Source organism: Lynx rufus, unplaced genomic scaffold (assembly GCF_022079265.1).
Source record: "Lynx rufus isolate CCGP_SWC_20201006 ecotype Redwood Valley unplaced genomic scaffold, mLynRuf1.p SCAF_1, whole genome shotgun sequence".
In the NCBI taxonomy this organism is placed as follows: domain Eukaryota; kingdom Metazoa; phylum Chordata; class Mammalia; order Carnivora; family Felidae; genus Lynx; species Lynx rufus.
In genome coordinates this window covers 1,222,166-1,241,009 of record NW_025814823.1, presented here as the reverse complement: position 1 = coordinate 1,241,009, position 18,844 = coordinate 1,222,166, and positions in this window count along the sequence as shown.

Genomic DNA, 18,844 nt, shown 5'->3' with positions numbered 1-18,844 from the left:
GATCCATGAACATCCACGGTCTGGGTAGCACAGGCACTTCAATGCTGCCCGATGTCAAGCTCAAAAGTATTGTCTCCTCTCCGTAGTTGACCTGAATGGAAGAACAGACATAGTAGAACCAAAGAATGCAAAGCCACGGTCATCCAGCACAGAGATGGAACACAGGGCCACGGGGTGAAACCTCATAGTTCTGCCTTGCGCTAATTCAAAATAGTTGAGCTCACAGAGATTCAAAATAGATTGAAATTTTACTTTTTCACTACTTATAAAGATTTGCTAACAAATTAACAGTGCAAAGCTCCTTTTGGAAAAGTATTGAACTAGAGAACAAACCTAAAATCTTTTAAGAGCATCTATGTGCATAAAAACAATAATAATAGAAATGTTTGTATCAATTTCCTAAGAACTTCTATTAGGCAATACGTTTTTGTTTAGTCCTGTTTGTCAACGGCTGTATCTCTTTCTAAGTACTTTAGAGACTTTTGACCGATCCAGAAAGGGAAGAAGGAGGAAGGATTAGGCTAAATTGATGAGGCTTTTCTATATATTTACATTGGGAAATAAGGATCATTTGCAATAGTGTATAATACTTCCAGATAAATAGTGACACAACAAAGACCCAACCCAATAAGGATGAACCAACTCTCTACCTTACTTCCACACAGGTGGTGCCCTCTTTTAATTTCCCTGAAATCTGCCGTATTCTTTTCTCATTTCATTTCTCAAATTGAACTACTTTATCCTAAGTAGTAGAAGTAACCAGGAACAAAGTGGGATGAGCTAGTCAGGATTCACTGTGACAGGAGAAGTCCTCCGGAATATTAAACTACCTACATCTTTACACTGACAGATAGGCAGCCAAAGCTAAATGAAACAGAAGGAGTAAAGAGATTCTAAAAAATATGTTTCAATAAACAAGGGCAAAATAAACCCACGGGGCAGTTTTGAACCACAAGGTTTTTTGCCAGCTTCTCCTCAAATGATCCCTGGGACACTGTAAACAGTCCCTGCAATGTCTTCAAGCTCAAACAGATGACCTGGACACACGTGAGAGCAGGAGGCAGGAACACTCCAGAAAGGCAGGTCCAAGGAGCCCGGGAGCTGGCTGACACAACAGGGAACCCAGGAGCAAACAGGCCACCAAATCTCAAACAAGCACCATCCCGCCTGAGATTAGACCCTCTTTCCCTAAACTCGCATTGCGACAACACCATCAAATTACACGCTGGTGAGACAAGAAAGGACCAGGCAAGAGGGGTGGGGGGAGCAGAGAATGTGACACAAAAGCACCGTTGACATTTTTTGTTGAGTGAGAAATGTCCTATGGAAATGGTGGCAAAGATTGAGACGTCATTACGTTTCAGACACTGTGCTTGGCCTTTCATGTACACAGCTTCATTTAAGATCCCAACAATTCTGTGAGATGCTGAAACATCCCCAGTTTACAGGGAGGAAGCTGAGGAAAGAGTAAGACAAGAAAAGAGAGGAGGAGAAAGAGAGGGAAAGGAAGAAATGAGCTTTCACGGAGCACCTGCCCAGGTGCCAGGTCCTGTCAGGAACTTTCACCTGCTACCATGTTTCAGCTTCTCATTTTTAAGGTGACAAGTTCATTAACCAGGAAAGGCCGGGGCCGCGGTTGTAGTTCGGTCTTCTAAAGCCGGGATAGCACAGAGAACACACAGAGCCCTGACTGGCCAGCGGACAGCTGTGCACTGGAGAGCAGAAGGGAAGTGAAAATCCCCATAGATCAGAGAAGTGGTGAAATGCAGCGTCGAGGGCCAAGTGCAATTAGAGGCGAGAGAGGGCAGAGGGGCGGAGGCTGAGGGGAGCATCCAGGAGGACGCAGTCAGAGGGGACAGGCTGTCGGGAACAATTATGAAGCTGGAGATTGAATTATGCTCGGTCCGAATCCTGGCTCTGCACCTAGCCGGGAAGCCTTAAGTCACCAGCGCCTCCCTGGGGACAGTATTACCTGCTTTGGGGGACTGCCGGAAGGTGGAGATAATGCCTGTTCCACGGAATTTATTAATAAGTAATAAGAACATTATTATTCTAGTCTCCTCCTTGGAGTATGCCTGGATTGGCCTGGGAGGCGGAGAGAGGGAAGGCATCGCTGTTGCCGAAGATCTTAGGAAGCAGGAAAGCAGAGGGATCTGGAGGCTCTTCCCTCACTCTACGTGGGACCTTCTTGCCCACCCCTTTGGGTCTCCTCTAATCCCACCCGACACTCAGAGTCTCTTCTCTGAAGCAGCCCCCAAGCTCAGCTGCAACCGTGTTCGATGCGCCTTCGCCGCAAGCTGAGTTAGGAGCGACTGAACCCGTAGTGAACCCACTACAAAAAGGGCCTTTCTCAGGGAAGGCCCACTGACCTTGGTCACCTGCCAGAGAAGTTAGAAAGCCAGTTGCTGGAACAGCGCACCTGGAAACTAGTAGGGAGAGTTAGGAGTAGACTTAACTCGTCTGCTTTTATTTCAGGGTCACAGTCAACGTGGCTTTTCTTGTTTTGTCTTCTACCATTCCGTGGTCAACTCCTGAACTAGCTCCAAGCCCGCAGCTCGAAACGCTGGCCGGTGCCGCATTCGCCTCGGGGCCTGGCCCGGCAGCCTTCCGCTGATAACACACCTGGGTGACAACAGTCATGTGTCACGTCAGCAGACTTACATTTTGGAGAAGAGTCACGGAGAAGAAGTAAACAAACAACACTCCGTACAAGAAGCTCATTGTTCCAAAAGGGTGCATCCACAGTGAATTCGACACCTTATCAGCAGGCGATTTCTTCCTTCCCAAAGGGCACTCGCAGAGAAAAATGTCTCCAGTACGGTCGCCGTTCTTTTTACAGAAAGAAGGGACAAAGGCATACCCTCCAATATCCCTAGTCTCTTCTAGTTTATTTTTTAGTCTTTATTTTTCTAACAATCAATGTATCATGTATTCATCGTCGGGGGGAAATTAAGATTACTTGTAAAATCACCTCAGACAAGGGGCGCCTGGGTGGCGTAGTCGGTTAAGCGTCCGACTTCAGCCAGGTCACGATCTCGCGGTCCGTGAGTTCGAGCCCCGCGTCAGGCTCTGGGCTGATGGCTCGGAGCCTGGAGCCTGTTTCCGATTCTGTGTCTCCCTCTCTCTCTGCCCCTCCCCCATTCATGCTCTGTCTCTCTCTGTCCCAAAAATAAAATAAACGTTAAAAAAAAAAATTTTAAAAAAAAAAATCACCTCAGACAAGATAGAATAAATAATTGTTAACATTTTGTGGCGGCTTCTGTTGATGTGCATACCACACATTAAATCAAGGTCTTAACAAGTCCCCTCTGCTTTTCTCCCGTGTTCTCGGCCTGTGTATGGTGCTCGTTGCCCTTGACCACCCTTATCACAGCCCTCACTGCTGTATTGCAATTGCTTGTCTACTCACTGGCCTCTCAGCTCCAGTGTGAGCCCCTGGAAGGAGAAGTAACCTTGTCTACCGGGGTGGCCCTAAAGCTTTGCTCCCTTTGGTAGGATTCATCTGCTGGGAGGAAGAAGTGAACCCACCTGTGAGGGTTCATTTTATCCACCAACTGGGCTAGACTACAGTGCAAACATGTAGTTGGAGAAACATGAATCTAAATGTCCTGTGAACATGTTTTTTAGATGTGATTGACAGTTAAACCATAGACTCTAAGTAAAGCAGATTACCCTCCATAACGTGGCTGGGCCTCATCACATCAGTTGAAGGCCTTCACAGAAAGACTGGTTCCCCCCACCCCCACCCCCGCCCCGGCAAAGGAGAGAGAACTCTGCCTTCAGAGTGCCTTCACACTCAAGCTGCAACACCAGCTCTCCCCTGGGGCTCCAGCTGCTGACCTGCCCTGAAGATTTGGGCTTTTGCCAGCCCTCACAATCATGTGAGCCAATTCTCAAAATAAATTTCTGTATAATATATATATGTATATATTATTGGTTTTGCTTCCCCGGTGAGCCCTGATCAGTGCACCACCCTCCTGGATACTCTGTCCCCACCTAGTCGGCCACACAGCTATCTGCCGCTCGTCTGGGCTAGCCTCTATCTCTCCATTCCCTTCTTCTCTCTCCTATTACTGGCTCCCACTCCTCTTTTCTGCAGGCTCAGCATTTATATCTCCACCTTCTCTCCCACCAAAGCCCTTCTCTTGTAGAACTGACTCTTTCAAACAGCAACCGTATACTGCCTCAATTCCACGTTAACTTGAACGATTGACTCCATCAATGATACAGAAGCAGCAGACATGATCTGCGCATTAGGTAGGTGGTACTAAGGGCCGGGGGGAAGCAATGATACAAAGATAAGTAAGGGACGGGTTCCATCCTGAAACGTCTTAACCGTCAAGGAAATCATTGCAAGAGAGGTAAAGCAAAGGCACGGAAAGCGGTAACAGAGGGAGGGCTGCACGTGGAGCATAGGAGCGCGGGGCAGAGGGACCGGGGAGAGCACACGGGGATGATCTCTCTCCAGGAGTAAATGGGGAGAAACAAGAATTCAAAGAACAACCGCGGAACAGCAAGCCCGTGAAAGATGGATCGGATTTTGAGCACGGTTGGGAAAAGTGCAGGCCCATCTGGAACAGGCTGACTAGACAGGAATGAAGGGTAAACAGGGAGTCCGAAACAAGACCGAATTCCCAGACCTAGGCTTCCATTCCTGACATTCAGCCTCACGTCGCCTATAGCATTTCACCAACCACCCCCCCCGCCCCCACCGTCCCGGCCCACAGTCAGCCTCACAGACTCCATCACTCCCAAGGCGGCTTCCTTTATCAGCATCTCTATTTGTCAGTGGAAGAGAAATATGACCGTCTAGGTCATTCAAGCTCAAAACGGAACCTCTGGACTCAGTTTTTTCCTCCCCAGTGGTGACTGTGCTACCAGTGTTTCCCCAGTGAGCAGACCTTCGGTCTGTCCCCCATCCAGACAGCACCCTGCTGAGGGTCATTTGGCCTCGGGCCAACTCCTCCCCTCATAGAAATCCACTGCCGGCCCATCTGTTTACAGTTTGTAAATGTCCCCTGGAAAGAAACATATCTGCTCCCGCTGGGCGGGACCAGCTTAGAAAAGAGGGAAAAGAAACACCCAGCTCACTGAGACACCAAACTTCCACTGAAGGTGCCCAAAGTTGCCATGGCTGCGGGGCAGTCACATCCCACTGGCTCGTAAGGGACGCGCGCTTCATTAAAGTCGCCACGTTTGGTTCTCGTCAAGCGGCATCTTGCGCCTTCTTCCTCATTTCGTAGCTAGTCTAGTTCCTCTTCCTGACTGGCATCCCCCACATGCACTTGGGCCCTACCTGACCACCATGCCCCTGTATGCCCAACGCCAGCAGTCCGCCGCAGCCGGGCCGGCCAGTCCCCGCCCCCCACCTGCCACCGCACGAGCACATCACATTCATCCAGCTGCCACACACACGTGCCTGCCCGCAGCCCATCCAGGCGCTCGGTGCCCCCTGCCCAGGCCACGAAGCTCTGCCCAGAGCTTGTCACCCTCACTGAGCTCTCCCCTCGCTGATCCCCGCAGAAGGGAATTTGGCTTTTGTATGCGGTGTATGTCTTACGTTGTGAAATGGTATTTCGTGGGACATGATATTATATGTGATAGTTATTATACATAGTTTTAATATATTCTTCTTTGGCCAGAACTTAGAGGGTTATAAGAAGTCACCCCAGGATGTGTACTTGAAGTCATGAAAATGTCACCCCCAAATTAGTACTGGCCTGCCACGGAAATATCCCAATCTAAGAAATCACTAATAAGTTGCTAAAGAAAACCTGGAAATACTAAGGTTTGTGAAAAGCAAACAGAAAGAGAAGATAAAAGAAGGAGAAGAGTCTGGACATGTGTATTAGAAGCAAAGTATAACCCCACTAGGGATATTTCGAGATGACATAAGAAGTGAAGACGTGTTTAAATAAGAACTATATTCTGCATGAAGCTTAAAAAGCCGAGAGTCAAAGACCAAGAAGCCAGCGTTTTTTCCGGAAATGATCGTGTCTCTAGACGGCAGGCCAGATGCTTGACAGAGGTCACTTGATGGACGGCTCGATGGAAAGAACCTTAAAGCATCCACCTGTTCTGCTCACAACTGTAGAGTACCATAAGGCGTTGTGGGGGAGTGGACGGGTCTCCCAGGGGCACCTTCCCACCAAGTGCCCGTTAGGCCAGGTGCATCTGCATGAGAAAACAGTGTCATTGGATTGGGGCCTGTGATCTCCTCTCTTCCAAGTCCCATAACTTGACGTTGTTTCTGCAGAGCTAAGAGCCGGGTGCTGCCCTCCCCAGATTGACTTCCCTGGAGACGCCTGTAACTTCTGGCTGCAAAACGACAGGCCCCTTTCCCTCGAACAGCACGTGTCGCATCTCCCTGTGAGATCATAACCGTTTCGAGGGTCAGCACCATGTCCCCACTCTTCCTGGAGACCTGCCACTCTGTCACGTACACAGACACGTCACCGGTTAGATCTTCAAACTACTCTCTCCTCGTATCTTCACCCACCAGACCCTTCTAATATTTTCAATTAATCCACCCAACAAAGACTCCTTGAACTTATTCATTCAACAAAAGCTTGCTGAGCCTCAAGAATACATCAGGCGCAGCACTAGTGCTTGTACAGGAACACAAATTGATGAACAACACAGTCCAGACACCCTCTCTCAGGGAGCCCACAGTCAAGTAGAGGAGCAAAGTCAAGGAGCCCACAGGGCTCAAGTCAGGGAGCCCACAGTCAAGTAGAGGAACAAACAGGCAAACGAGATCACAGACACCGAGCTCTCCACCGAACGGAAGCAGGGCTCCCTGGAGAAATGCCTGATCCTAGGGATGGGCACGGCACACACAATACGAGCCTCGAGCATCTTGCAGCGCTAGAAAGAAAGCATTTAAAAAAACCCACAATGATGGGTGTGTATCGAAAGGTAAAGAGGAACCAAGTGAAAGAACTCCCAACGGACAAAGATGAAATGATCTGAACAGCAAAATAAATAAGGTAGTATTTATGAATTATAATCCGAAGTATAAAATAAATATCCATGAGTCCGTGGCAATATAAACAAATGCGGGCCAAATGAGTAAATCGGGAGAAGGGACAAATGTCCCACACAGAAGAATAACAGATCATTATGTGGCTACTCTAGCCTCAAAGAGGTGGAGCGAAACTCCCCCACCCCTTACCTGTGAGCTGCAGTGACTTCCTTCCAAGAAGCACAGTGTGGAAGTGGGGGGTGGGAGGATGTAATCTTACAGTGGCAAGACCGGACAGACCCTACCCCAGCCAGATGAATAAGCCTCACATCCCAAGGGACAAGGGATGTTGATTATAACATGTGCCTTTGACACGACATAATGAAGATGGGAATTCTCTTCCGTGGTCTTCCCCCCAAAACGCATAACCCCATCTAATCAAAGAAAATAATCAGACAAACCTCAGTTGAGGTACCTTCTGTTAAATACCTGGCCAGCACTCTTCAAAATTATCAAGGTCATCAAAAACAAGGAAAGCCAGAGAAACTGTCACAGCCGGGAGAAGCCTAAGTGTACATGGTGACTAATGGTGACACGCTATCTCAGACACAAATCCTGGAATAGAAAAAGGACATTGGGTAAAAACTGAGGAAACCTGAGTAAAGTATGGGCTTTAGTGAGTAACAACACATTGCCATAGGTTCGTTAATCGTAACAAACGTATCATACTCATGTAAGGCTTTACTATTAGGAGAAACTCCATGCAGGGTATGTGGTAACTCTATTATCTTTGCAATTTTTCTGTAAGTCTAAAACTCTTTTACAAGAAAAGGTTTATTATAAAAAAGAAAAGGTCCAAAACCACAGCTAGGGCTTTCAGTTCACGTACGGGAAGGGCCCCATGGAGAACTAGAGGACAATCCCAGAGTAGTAACCAGTACCTCAGGACTTCCAACGCTGGCAACGAGAAAGAGTAAGGACACGCAGCCACGCTTTTCGATGACAGCTTCATGGTGAGCCGGGCTCTGTGCCCCCTTCCCAATTTCACCGGCCATCGCCAGCATACGCTTCATCCTCCGACACAAGACCTTGCCTCATCACGGCAAAGTCTGTAGGGAACACACAACTGCCAGAGTCGGGCAGGAGCCTACATTTTGCACATCGGAGGAACTCTGTATTTGTTGAGATAGTGTTTGTAGATCACTTGGACACATGAAAACGTCCATAACCGAACAGACATTTCTCCAATGACATACGAATGGCCAACGAGCATATGAAAAGATGCTCAGTGTCATTAGACATCAGGGAAATGCAAAGCAAAACCACAACGAGATAATCCCTTAGTACCCACTAGGACAGCGGTAGCTTAAAAAAAGACAAAGGAAATAACAAGTGTTGGTGAGGATGTGGGGAAAGCGAAACCCTCAGACACTGGAGGTAGGATTGCAAAGCGGGGCAGCTGCGATAGAAGATGGGTAGTTTCTCAATAAGTTAAACATAGAACGACCACATGACCCAGCGGCCCCTCTCCTCTTCTGGTTTATACTCAAAACAATTGCAAACAAGTGTTAACACAAAAACTTGCACACGGATGTTCACAGCAGCATTGTTCACAATAACCAAAAGGTATAAACAACCAGAGTGCCCGTCAACTGATGAACGGGTAAATGAAATGTGGTATATTCGTGCATTAAAAGGAATGAGGTACAAACGCGAGCTACCACACGGATGAACTTCGAAACCATCATGCTAAGTAAAAGAGGTCAGACACAAAAGGCCATATATGGCATGAGCCCTTTTGTATGCAATATCCTGAACAGGTAAATCCATAGAAACAAAGCAGATTAGTAGTTAGTCAGGGGTTGGGAATCAGGGAGTGACTGTTCAGTGGGTACTATGTTTCCTTTTAGGTGACGAAAACAATATAGAACTAAACAGTGGTCATGGTGGAAAAACCTTGTGACTAAACATCTCTGTGCATTGTACAATTTAGAATGGTTAAAAGTGCAGCGCTCAGTAAGCTGTTTACAGATTTTGGATACTAACCCTTTATCTGATATGTCAAATATCTTCTCCCGTTCCATGGGTTGCCTTTTAGTTTTGTTGATTGTTTCCTTCACTGTGCAGAAGTTTTTGTTTTTGTTTTTGTTTTTTTGTATCTTGATGAGGCCCCCATAGTTCATCTTTGCTTTTATTTCCCTTGCCTCCAGAGATGTGTCAAGTAAGAAGTTGCTGAAGTTGCTGCCTAGGTCAGAGAGGTTGTTGCCTGTTTTCTCCTGTAGGATTTTGATGGTTTTCAGGATGAGCACTGGGTGTCGTATGTAAGAGATGAATCACTGGGTTCTACTCCCGAAGCCAAGACTACACTGTATGCTAACTCACTTGAATTAAAAAAAAAAAAAAGTGGGGCGCCTGGGTGGCTCAGTCAGTTGAATGTCTGGCTTCATCTCAGGTCATGATCTCATGGTTCCTGGGTTCCAGCCCCACATAGGGCTCTCCGCTGTCAGCACAGAGCCCGTTTTGGATCCTCTGTCTGCCCCCCTCTCCCTGCCTCTCCCCCACTCACTCTGGCTCTCTCTCTTTCAAAACTAAATAAACGTTTAAAAATAAATAAATAAATAAAATAAAATGGTTAAAAGTTTATGTTCTGTGTATTTTACCATGATTCAAAATCACAAGTGCACTCCCTAATCCCATCACCTATTTCACCTGTCCTCTCACCTGCCTCCCCCCTGATAATCATCGGTGTGTTCTCTACAGTTAAGAGTCTTTTTCCTGGTTTGATGTATGGAATTGTTGAATCACTATATTGCACACCTGAAACTAATATAACACTGTATGTTAACTATACCAGAGCTAAAAATAAAATAAAATAAACAGAACACAGGAAAAAATAAAAACACTGATATCCTTTTAAAAATCAAAAAGCAAAGAACATCCATAACTAGCATGTTTCCAAGTATCACTCTCAGACTACCTAGATAGACCAGGAACACTCAAGATAATTGATAAAAATGCAAGTTCCTAGGCTTACCCAAGACTCACGGAATTAGATTCCCAGAAACCTGTCCTATTATCCTTTCAACAGCATCTCAAATGACCTTTGCACACAGATTTGAAAAATCAAACTAGAAAACTCTTGATATGGGAACTGTTTCCTCTATGTCCCCAGCCTAATAAAGCCCTGCTCAATATAGGCTTTTTTGTGGACTGAATAGACAAATGTGAGTTTTTTGGGGTTTTTTGTTTTGTTTTGTGTTTTTTAAAGGGAGAACACGGCCGTCTCCCTTCCAGGCATCTGGGACTATGTCACTTACGAGGAAGAGTCCCTGCGCTGTACTTTGAGCTTACACTGTGAGTCTGCTCCACTGACCAACAGGGCAGGGCATGGGGGGTGGCCCTGATGGGAGTGGGGGCTGGAGTCCCCTTTGCTCTCCATGGAAAGGCAGGAGAGGTCACCCAGAGAATTTATAAATTTTCAAAAGAGTATTTCACCGTTACCCCTTCAACCCTTCTGGTGTTGCAAAGGAAGATCCACACTTCACAGATTTTGTGCGGATTAAAGTTATGGCCTCTGGAAATCATCATTAAGACACAGAGGGAAGATATCAATCCATCGTGTCACTGATTACAACCAGGGCTACAAAAGTCTTGCTTTCAGAATTGCGTGATGCTGTTAAGTGGATAGTGGAGTTGTAATCCGCTCCCGAAGGTTTTTCCATGCGTGCCACACAGGTCACCAACACAGTCTACACTCTAGATGGTTCTCATTAGCATAAGATCCTTAACTTTCAGTTTTGAGGTGAACATCTCAACAAGCCCGTACATTTATACAGTCCATATTAAATTTCTGCTGCCACAGGACCATATGGTAAGAAGTGAAAATTGGACGGGATTAAACATTAAGAGGCAAATGACAAAGTAAAAACCCATAGATACAGGAAAAGAGTACTTTTGCACAGTGTTGAGACTGTTCCCTTTCTGGGCACCTGAGCAAATGAAACACATTCTTTGTGGCTACTTTAGTTCCAAAGTTCTTTCCTGGAAAGGTCCTGGAATGATTTCCATTGGTCTAGAATCTACGTGCTCAAACACAGTGCTGTACGGAAGCAGCTTTAAAGAGGGGGAAGGTGGACAGTCATACTTGAGGAGTAAAAGCCATTTCCAGGATTATCTGCCATGTTGCTTGGGCTTTGCCAATCAAGATGCAAATACTCATGGAACAGCATCTACCCTGTGCAAAGTATTTTACCCAGCGTGCTGGGAATGCAAAAACAAAAGCTTAAACTGACTACGATCCCCAAAGAGGTTTACAGTCTGCTTTTATCATTGAGTCATGTCACTATGCAAACAGATGGGTCCGGCTGGTGTATTTGTCTGAGGATAATGATGGAGAGACTAGAGGGCAGGAGAGGACCAGCCACACCTTTAAGGCTGAGGGAACATTCAAGACACAGGATACGTTAAAGACAGCAAGCCTGTCTAAAGAAAAAGCCTAAAACAGGTTTTTGTGTGCCTCCTTTCAAGCTTACTTTCAAGGCCATTCGAGGGCCCACCCCAAAGTATTTTTAACTTATCTGAGTCTGGGCAGTTTTCTGAGAATCTTGTTCTCCTGAAAATATTTCAGGGGAGGGAGGTAGATTTTCATCCTCTTGCTTCATTTTTCAGGACCTTAGAGAGACAGAAGAACCACCACTCATCGTGTTGCATGACACAATAGGACCCAGCGACTTGCGTCTGGTTTAGGTGGGGAGGTTTAATTACCAACCGCGTGGAACACGCAAGTCCCCCCTGTCCTGTCCGACTTAGGACAGGCTTGCACCTGTGCAGCCGGGTCCCCAAACAGCTTCCAACATTTGCATCCCACCGGCCCCTGCACCAACGCCTGTGCCTACCCCGGGCGTCCCGAGCCCCGTCCGTGAAAGGAGGGCACCAGCAGGTCCTGACGTGGTGCCCCGGCCAGCCCGGGAGGCCCACTGGGCTTCCCCCCGAGGAGGTGTCAAAGGGCGGAGAGGACTAGTAAAAATAGCCCCTTCAGCTCCCCTAGGCGGTCGTTAATTAACAAAGAACAACAGTCACGGTTCTCCAGGCTGCTCTCCGGCGCGCGCACGGCCAGGCTCTTAGAAGGTGGCAGCGTCCAGAAAAAAAGAGGATGTGTCCTGGCAAAAAACCCCCCTGTCCCCAACACCGATCCCCACGAGTCCACCTCCTCCTTCGGAAGCCCCCGAGGGCTGCGGACCCGCTGGCCCAGGCCCTTTCCCTAGGGCGCGGGGCCGGTGGCCTGGAACCCCACCCCTTCAGGCCCAGGTCCGGCCGGGCCCCCAGCGCGCGGCGCCCCCCGAGGGAGGCGCCACCCGCTCCGCGCGTCCAACCCCGGCTCTCCGCGCCCCCGAGGGAGGGCCCGCCTTGCACCCCGCGCCCCGGGGCGGGCGCGCGTCGGGTCTCGGCGCGCTCGCCTCTCGCGGCCGGCGGGGGAGCGTCAGGGCAGAGGCGGGGTGGGGCGCGGTTAAAAGGCGCTGCAGGTGGGAGCCGGGCCCGCACGCGAGGCCGCTTCCGACACCGGCTCCGGAGCCGCGGCGCCCCGGCCCGACCTGCCGCCCGGCTGCCGCGGAGGACGCCGCCCCGCGCCGAGGCCCCCGCGCCCCCCGCGCCCCCCGCGCCCCCCGCGCCCCGGCCGCCGTCCAGCCGAGCAGGTAAGCGGGTGCCAGGCGCGCGGCCGCAGGCGCGGCGGCCCCTGGGTGCTGGCTGCGGGCTGGGGGACCGGGGGGGGGGGGTGGCGACGGGGGCGCCCTCTCGGCCTTGGCGCGCAGGCGTTGCCTCCGAGGGCCCCGCGCGGGTGAGGTCTGCAGCCCGTCGCCTCTGTCGCCCCTGTTGGCGACCGCTCCAAGGTGGGCCCTGTGGCCGCAGGGCACAGTCGCCCTCCCGGCGCCGGGCGGCGGCGGGGGTGGGGGTCGGCGCGTTGGGGTTGCCCGGGGCAACCTTATCGGCCGGGGATCCGCATCCTCCCGCGACCCCCGGGGCCACGGCCGCATGCCGCCCCGCAGCGCCTGGCGTCCTCCGCGCGCCCGGAGGAACGAGGATGGACGGGTCTGACTTTTACCCTGGATGGTCCCCCTTCGACTTGCACAACAGGTTTTATAAATACACCAACCGTGTGCATAAGCGGCCGAGGTGCGGACCCGGGCCCCTTTCCCCCACTTGCTTTGCCGCGTTTTGGATTTTCTTTGCTTTTACCGAACACCGATGAACCCTGCTTGGAACGTCCCTGCTTGGGGCAAAGGAAGGCCGGCTCAACCGGGCTAGTGGATAAGTCCCAGGTAGAAGTGACCCCTTTGGCTGCGTGATGCGCGCCCAAAGAACTCGGGAAACGCAGACGGCAGGGGTGCAATCACTGGACAATTACTGGACAACAGTAATTACGTGTCATTGGTGACACATCTCAGTTGAAAGGTGGAGGCACCAGAAGGGACTTCCTGTCTGGCGAAGGAGCAGTCCCAGGTGTTACCTGTAGCCTGTGTTTGACGGGGGAGCGGGACTGACCTGGGGTGAGCGTGGCCCGAATGCAGTCAGGGACACCCGGCCCAGCAGCCACCTTGGCGTCGCCCAGGTGGAATCTCCCCGTCAGTTTAGGGCCTGATTGGACGTTACCGCGCATCATTGTTCTTTCCCCTCAGTAGACATTATGCCACAGAAGTATTTTCTTGCTCCGGTTCTAGTCGAATCTAACCAGCGTTCTAGAAGAAACTGTCCTGCCCGGATGCAGTTTCCTTAGAATTGCGGGATGCCGCTCAAACTGCTCCTGTGGAGAGCTTTGTCTGCGGCCTGGACCAGGCTGAGGCTTGGGGGTGATGGCTGGATCCTGCCAAGGACGGGAGAAGGAAGTCATGAGGAGAAAACATCAACACTCCCTAGCCTGTGACGTAACTGGGGTGGGGGAGGGGAGGGGGCGCAGGGCTCCCCATCCCTGCCCCGCAGAGACCCAAGCTGGGAGGACGCTGATCAGTCCCGCTGTTCCACTGGTGTTTTTATTTTAAAACAAACCCCGGTACAGGTAACAGCGAACTCATTTTCTTTTTCTTACTTTCCTGAATTACAACAGCTTTGAGAAAGAAAAGACCTGCGGAAGGTCTGACTAAGCACTTCAATGGGGTGAACAGAAAATTCTTGCTTGCCAACCCTCACTGTGCATCTTTGATCCAATCTGAATATTCCAGGAGCTATGCGTAGTCTGTAGACATTAGTTAAAATGTTAAACAGAATAAAGTGGTGGGAAAATAATTTTCAACGCACGTGTCTTGGCCATGAGGACATAATCCTCCCGATGGGTACGTTAAGGTATATTAAGATTTCTGTTTAACTTGCTTTAACTGTGAGAATGTATGGGCCCACAGAGTGCCTTTTCCTTTTTTATTTTCATGGGCATTCAACTCAAGGTAGACTTAAATCTTTGGAAAGGGCACAGGTTTGCTTGAATGAACAGAGACTGCTTAATGGAAAATTTAACTCTTTGAATTCTTTTCTTTTTTAAAAAATATTTATTTTTGAGAGAGAGAGAGGGACAGAGCACAAGCAGGGGAGGGGCAGAGAGAATGGGAGACACAGAATCCAAAGCAAGCTCCAGGCTCTGAGATGTCAGCACAAAGCCCAACACAGGACTCGAAGTTGGGAACGGCGAGATCGTGACCTGGGCCGAAGTTGGACACTTAACCGACTGAGCCACCCAGGGGCCCCAACTCACTGAATTCTTAAATGGATTAAGAAATACGTGTAATTCTATGAATTGTCCATGCTTCTATTTAGACTACGTGGATAGAAAAAGTTCTTTCATTTTTATTGAGTTAATTTTGAAGAAGTACATAAACCCTAAATCCATTTTAACACAACCTGTTACTCTGAAAGGACAGTTGATGACATTTTAAGTCATTACTTTTAAAGGACAACCTAAGGTTGTCCCCAGGAAGACCTGGATATCTGTTGAGAGACAACAAGATTCTTCTTGATTAAAGAGTTTGAGATTTTTTTAGACTGCCGATTTGAGGGAGAAAAGAGCATATCCAGTTTTTCAAATTCCCTTACCCCCTTTTATAAGGAATGGGCTCGAGGTTTGGGATTGGGGATCACAATTATGATCTTTGATAGGGGAAAGAATCTACATTAAAGATTTTAGTTTTTTAGTTTTATTTTATTGGTATATAAAGTAAGAAGCATCAGGAAACTGGCGGCCTCTAGACTCCCTCATAACAGTTCTGGGGATAAAGAAAAACACCCACAAAGGTCATGCAATAGACACGTGGGGAGTAGTTCGATGAATATGGCCACATCTACTATTTTTCCCTCAACAGGTGACACCCTCACTGACCTCCAGAAACTGCGTAGAGATTTATATTCATGTCGTTACTGTGCCCTGTTGCCTTCTAAGCAATCAGATGGTGTAGAAGAAAGCCTGAACCCTTGAAGAGGGACCCTTGCCCTAATTCTCCTCCAAGCCAATACCCTGTGCCTCCTTGAAAGTAAGGCTCAGATGTGCTTGTTTCGCTCTGACTTTGTCTTTCATCAATATAAATCTCTTCAACTACCTAAAGCTACTGTGGAAATCGGGAGGGATGTGCTCTGTTCTCAGGCCTATCAGATATTCAATGAATATCTTTGAAAGGGTTATCCAAATGGGAATAGAACTTTCTAGAAAGATGATTTCCACCTCTTGGAAATCTCATTGGTGTCTGCTAAGGGGTAACACTGTAATCGTAAAGTTTTAGTTTTCGTTCTGTCATCAGTGAAACTTAAGATGGCATTTTTAAGCCAACTACTTAGGATGAAATTTTTAAGTTTTAAAACAATCAGAAAATCGTATTGCTGAAGCAGAATGCCCATAGACTTAAATTATTTGAATTGTAAAAGGGAAGAACAACCTAACTTCAGAATACTGTGTGTATCATCAGAATGAGATCAATTGTTTACCTATTCTTAGAGCAAAGTATTCCAGCCTGGAGCTTTCCTATCAAGAATGCAATGTTTTCACCACGATTAGATATACCAGAAAACCAAAGACAGTTTTACCTTTGTAACCTGAGGTGTAACCACATTCTCGTACGGAGACAAGACTACGGGAGCTAGGCATATGTATTATTTCCTTAAAAGAGAGCCAGAGAAGCTGGTTTAAAATAAAGCTCTCTGGTTGGCAAAGAAAGAGTTAATATTCTACTTTTTGTTGAAGAGTCTCCTCCCATTGGCTGCAGCCTGCCTAAAGCATGAAAGGAAAGAGGTATTTTGTTTACCGACACCAACTGCAAAGGGTTTCAATGGATGCGGTTGTTTTGGAAAGTAATTTTCACAGAGTGTTCGGCCATGGCCATCAAATCCGCAACCACAGTGCTGATGGGAAACTACCCCAAGAGTTACATTTTTATAGGGCAGACACAGAGGGGATCGGGCCGTGGGCAGTCTCTTCGCCCCAAGCCAGAAGTGGCTTTAACCCACTGAAAGGCCAGGTCAGGAGGAGCAAGTGGAACCAAATGTCCTCCTTTCAGCCTTGCTGAGTCTTCTGCCCTCTGTCCGCTCCTTCCTCTCCTGGGCTCCTCGAGTGGGCAAAGTGTCCTGGGGGCAGCCAGGCGTTACCAGTGGCTGCGGCAAAGCGTCAGGAAGTTTGGGGCGGTCCCTTTCCCTGACTGGCTCCTCATAGTTTGTGAGGCAGGCTGTCCTTAGGTTCTCAACACTCAGAGAGTGATATGCAGGACCCCTGCCCCCGGCGTGCTTGGTGAGGCCCTGAGGAAATGATGTGGACTGGACCAAAGAAAGTTCTCAGTGTAGGAATCATGGGCCAATTCACTCAATGGCTTTCCTGCTGCGCACTTAGGGCAAGGGAGCGATGGAGACTATGGACGGAGACTGTGGACGGAGACTATGGAAAGCAGTGCTTGCTGTCGAGCCATTTCTACTGTGATCAGTGATAGGGCCTCTGTTGCTCCTGCAGGAAGATGCTGCAGATCAGGTGGTTTGCCATTAGCCTGATCGTCTTGAGTGACCGGTAGGCAGGACACACCCGTATTTGGGTTTAATCACTCATTTTTCTTAGTGCCCTAGGCATCTCTTTTTCTCCCTTTAAAGGCACAGGTAAATTGCTGATTTTTAGTGGAAGTCAAAAGTATTGTAAAATAGATGATTCTCTGTTCAGCTTTGCTACTTTGATAGAGCTTCAGAATGTGTGATTGGGGCACCCAGAAAAGCCAAAAGATATAAACTGTTATCATAATTGTCCCTGTTTTTTTTGTTTGGTTTGGTTTTGCTTTTTAAGAAGGAGAAGACCTAAGGTGCAGATGTCAAGGATCCTGCTTCTAGAAAGCTGGGGACCATATTCTTGTGGGGAAAGCCTCTTGACCCCTCCAATGACTTCAGCCTTTCCAGATTCCTTCGGACTGAGTTGTCCTTTGACACCTGATCGGTTTGCTTGCTAGAAGAGCAGGTAATAGGTGACCACAGGCGTGTCATTGTTCAAGAAGGCGGTTGATAAAGAACTCAGAGGGAAAACACAGCCTTCTTACCTTTGGAGGAGTTTAAATTCTCTGTACTTTGGAGGGTTTGGGAAAATGTGAACTTTTATTTGATAAATCAAAAACCTGTTGAATGTGCACTGAGTTAAACCAAATTGCAATGGGAGATGTTCATTGGTTACAGAACGTCTTCATTTCATAAACAAACCAGAGTGACCCCCTAGGTGAACAGCTGCTGTAACATATGTGTAAACATCAGGTTGTACGAGTCTCTACCTCCTGAAATGCTTCCAGGATAGAAGAGCAACAATTAGGAAAATTTATTATAATGACTTTCAGTAGGGACTAAAACTTAATTTTATAGTTTGTATTACCCAAGGTGAGTTTTTAACATCGAAGATACATGTACTGGGGACATTGAAAATCTCTTTCTCAGAAAGTACACACTAGCTCCCCACCTCTCTTATACTACGCTAGAAATAATTTTTAGGGGCATCTGGGTGGCTCAGTTGGTTAAGGGTCAACTTCAGCTCAGGTCATGATCTCACGGTTTGTGAGTTCAAGCCCCGAGTCTGGCTGTGTGCAGATAGCTCGGAGCCCGGAGCCTGCTTCGGACTCTGTCTCTCCCTCTCTCTCTCTGCCCTTCCTCCCCCCCTTCTCTCTCTCTCAAAAATAAGTAAACATTAAAAAAGAAATAATTTTTAAAATAATTTCTCTTTGATAAAGAAGGGAGAGTAAAATAAGAGTTTCTGCCTTTTATCTGCTATCAGTTCAAATTATACCATCTGCTCCAAGCATTGGGCCCACCCCTTTCTTTTCTTTTGACCCAAGTTTATCATATTTTTCTTTCTTTTTCATGTTTTTTTAAATTTTATTTTATTTTATCTTATCTTATCTTATCTTATTTTATTTTATTTTATTTTATTTTATTTTATTTTATTTGCCTCATTCAGTAATTAAACTTTTTGACACTGTTGTTACAAGCCTGGGCCCCTCCATTGTGTGGGGGGGGGTTGGGGTTGTCTTCCATCATCTTGTCAGTTGAAGATCTGAGCTCCTCAGAGCTGCTGGCAGTGTCCACCCCCCCCCCAGAATTGTCTGACAAACTTTCGAGCCCTTGCCCCCCCAGCTCTGCCTTCCAAGTCCTCAGCTATGGAATTCTACCTCCCTTTTCATTTTCATTGAAAAATTAATATGCTTCTCAAAGTCTAGGCTAAGTTAAAACCACGATTTGAGTTTTCCTATCTGGGCCACAATGGAAGCTTTAGTTTGGATTCAAGACTTCAAATGTTCTTGTATTCTGTGTTAGAACTTTCAAAAGACTCCCATGTCATTTGAACAACTACAGACATTTTGAGGTTCTTTACTGCTTTTTGGCCAGTGGAGTTGGAAT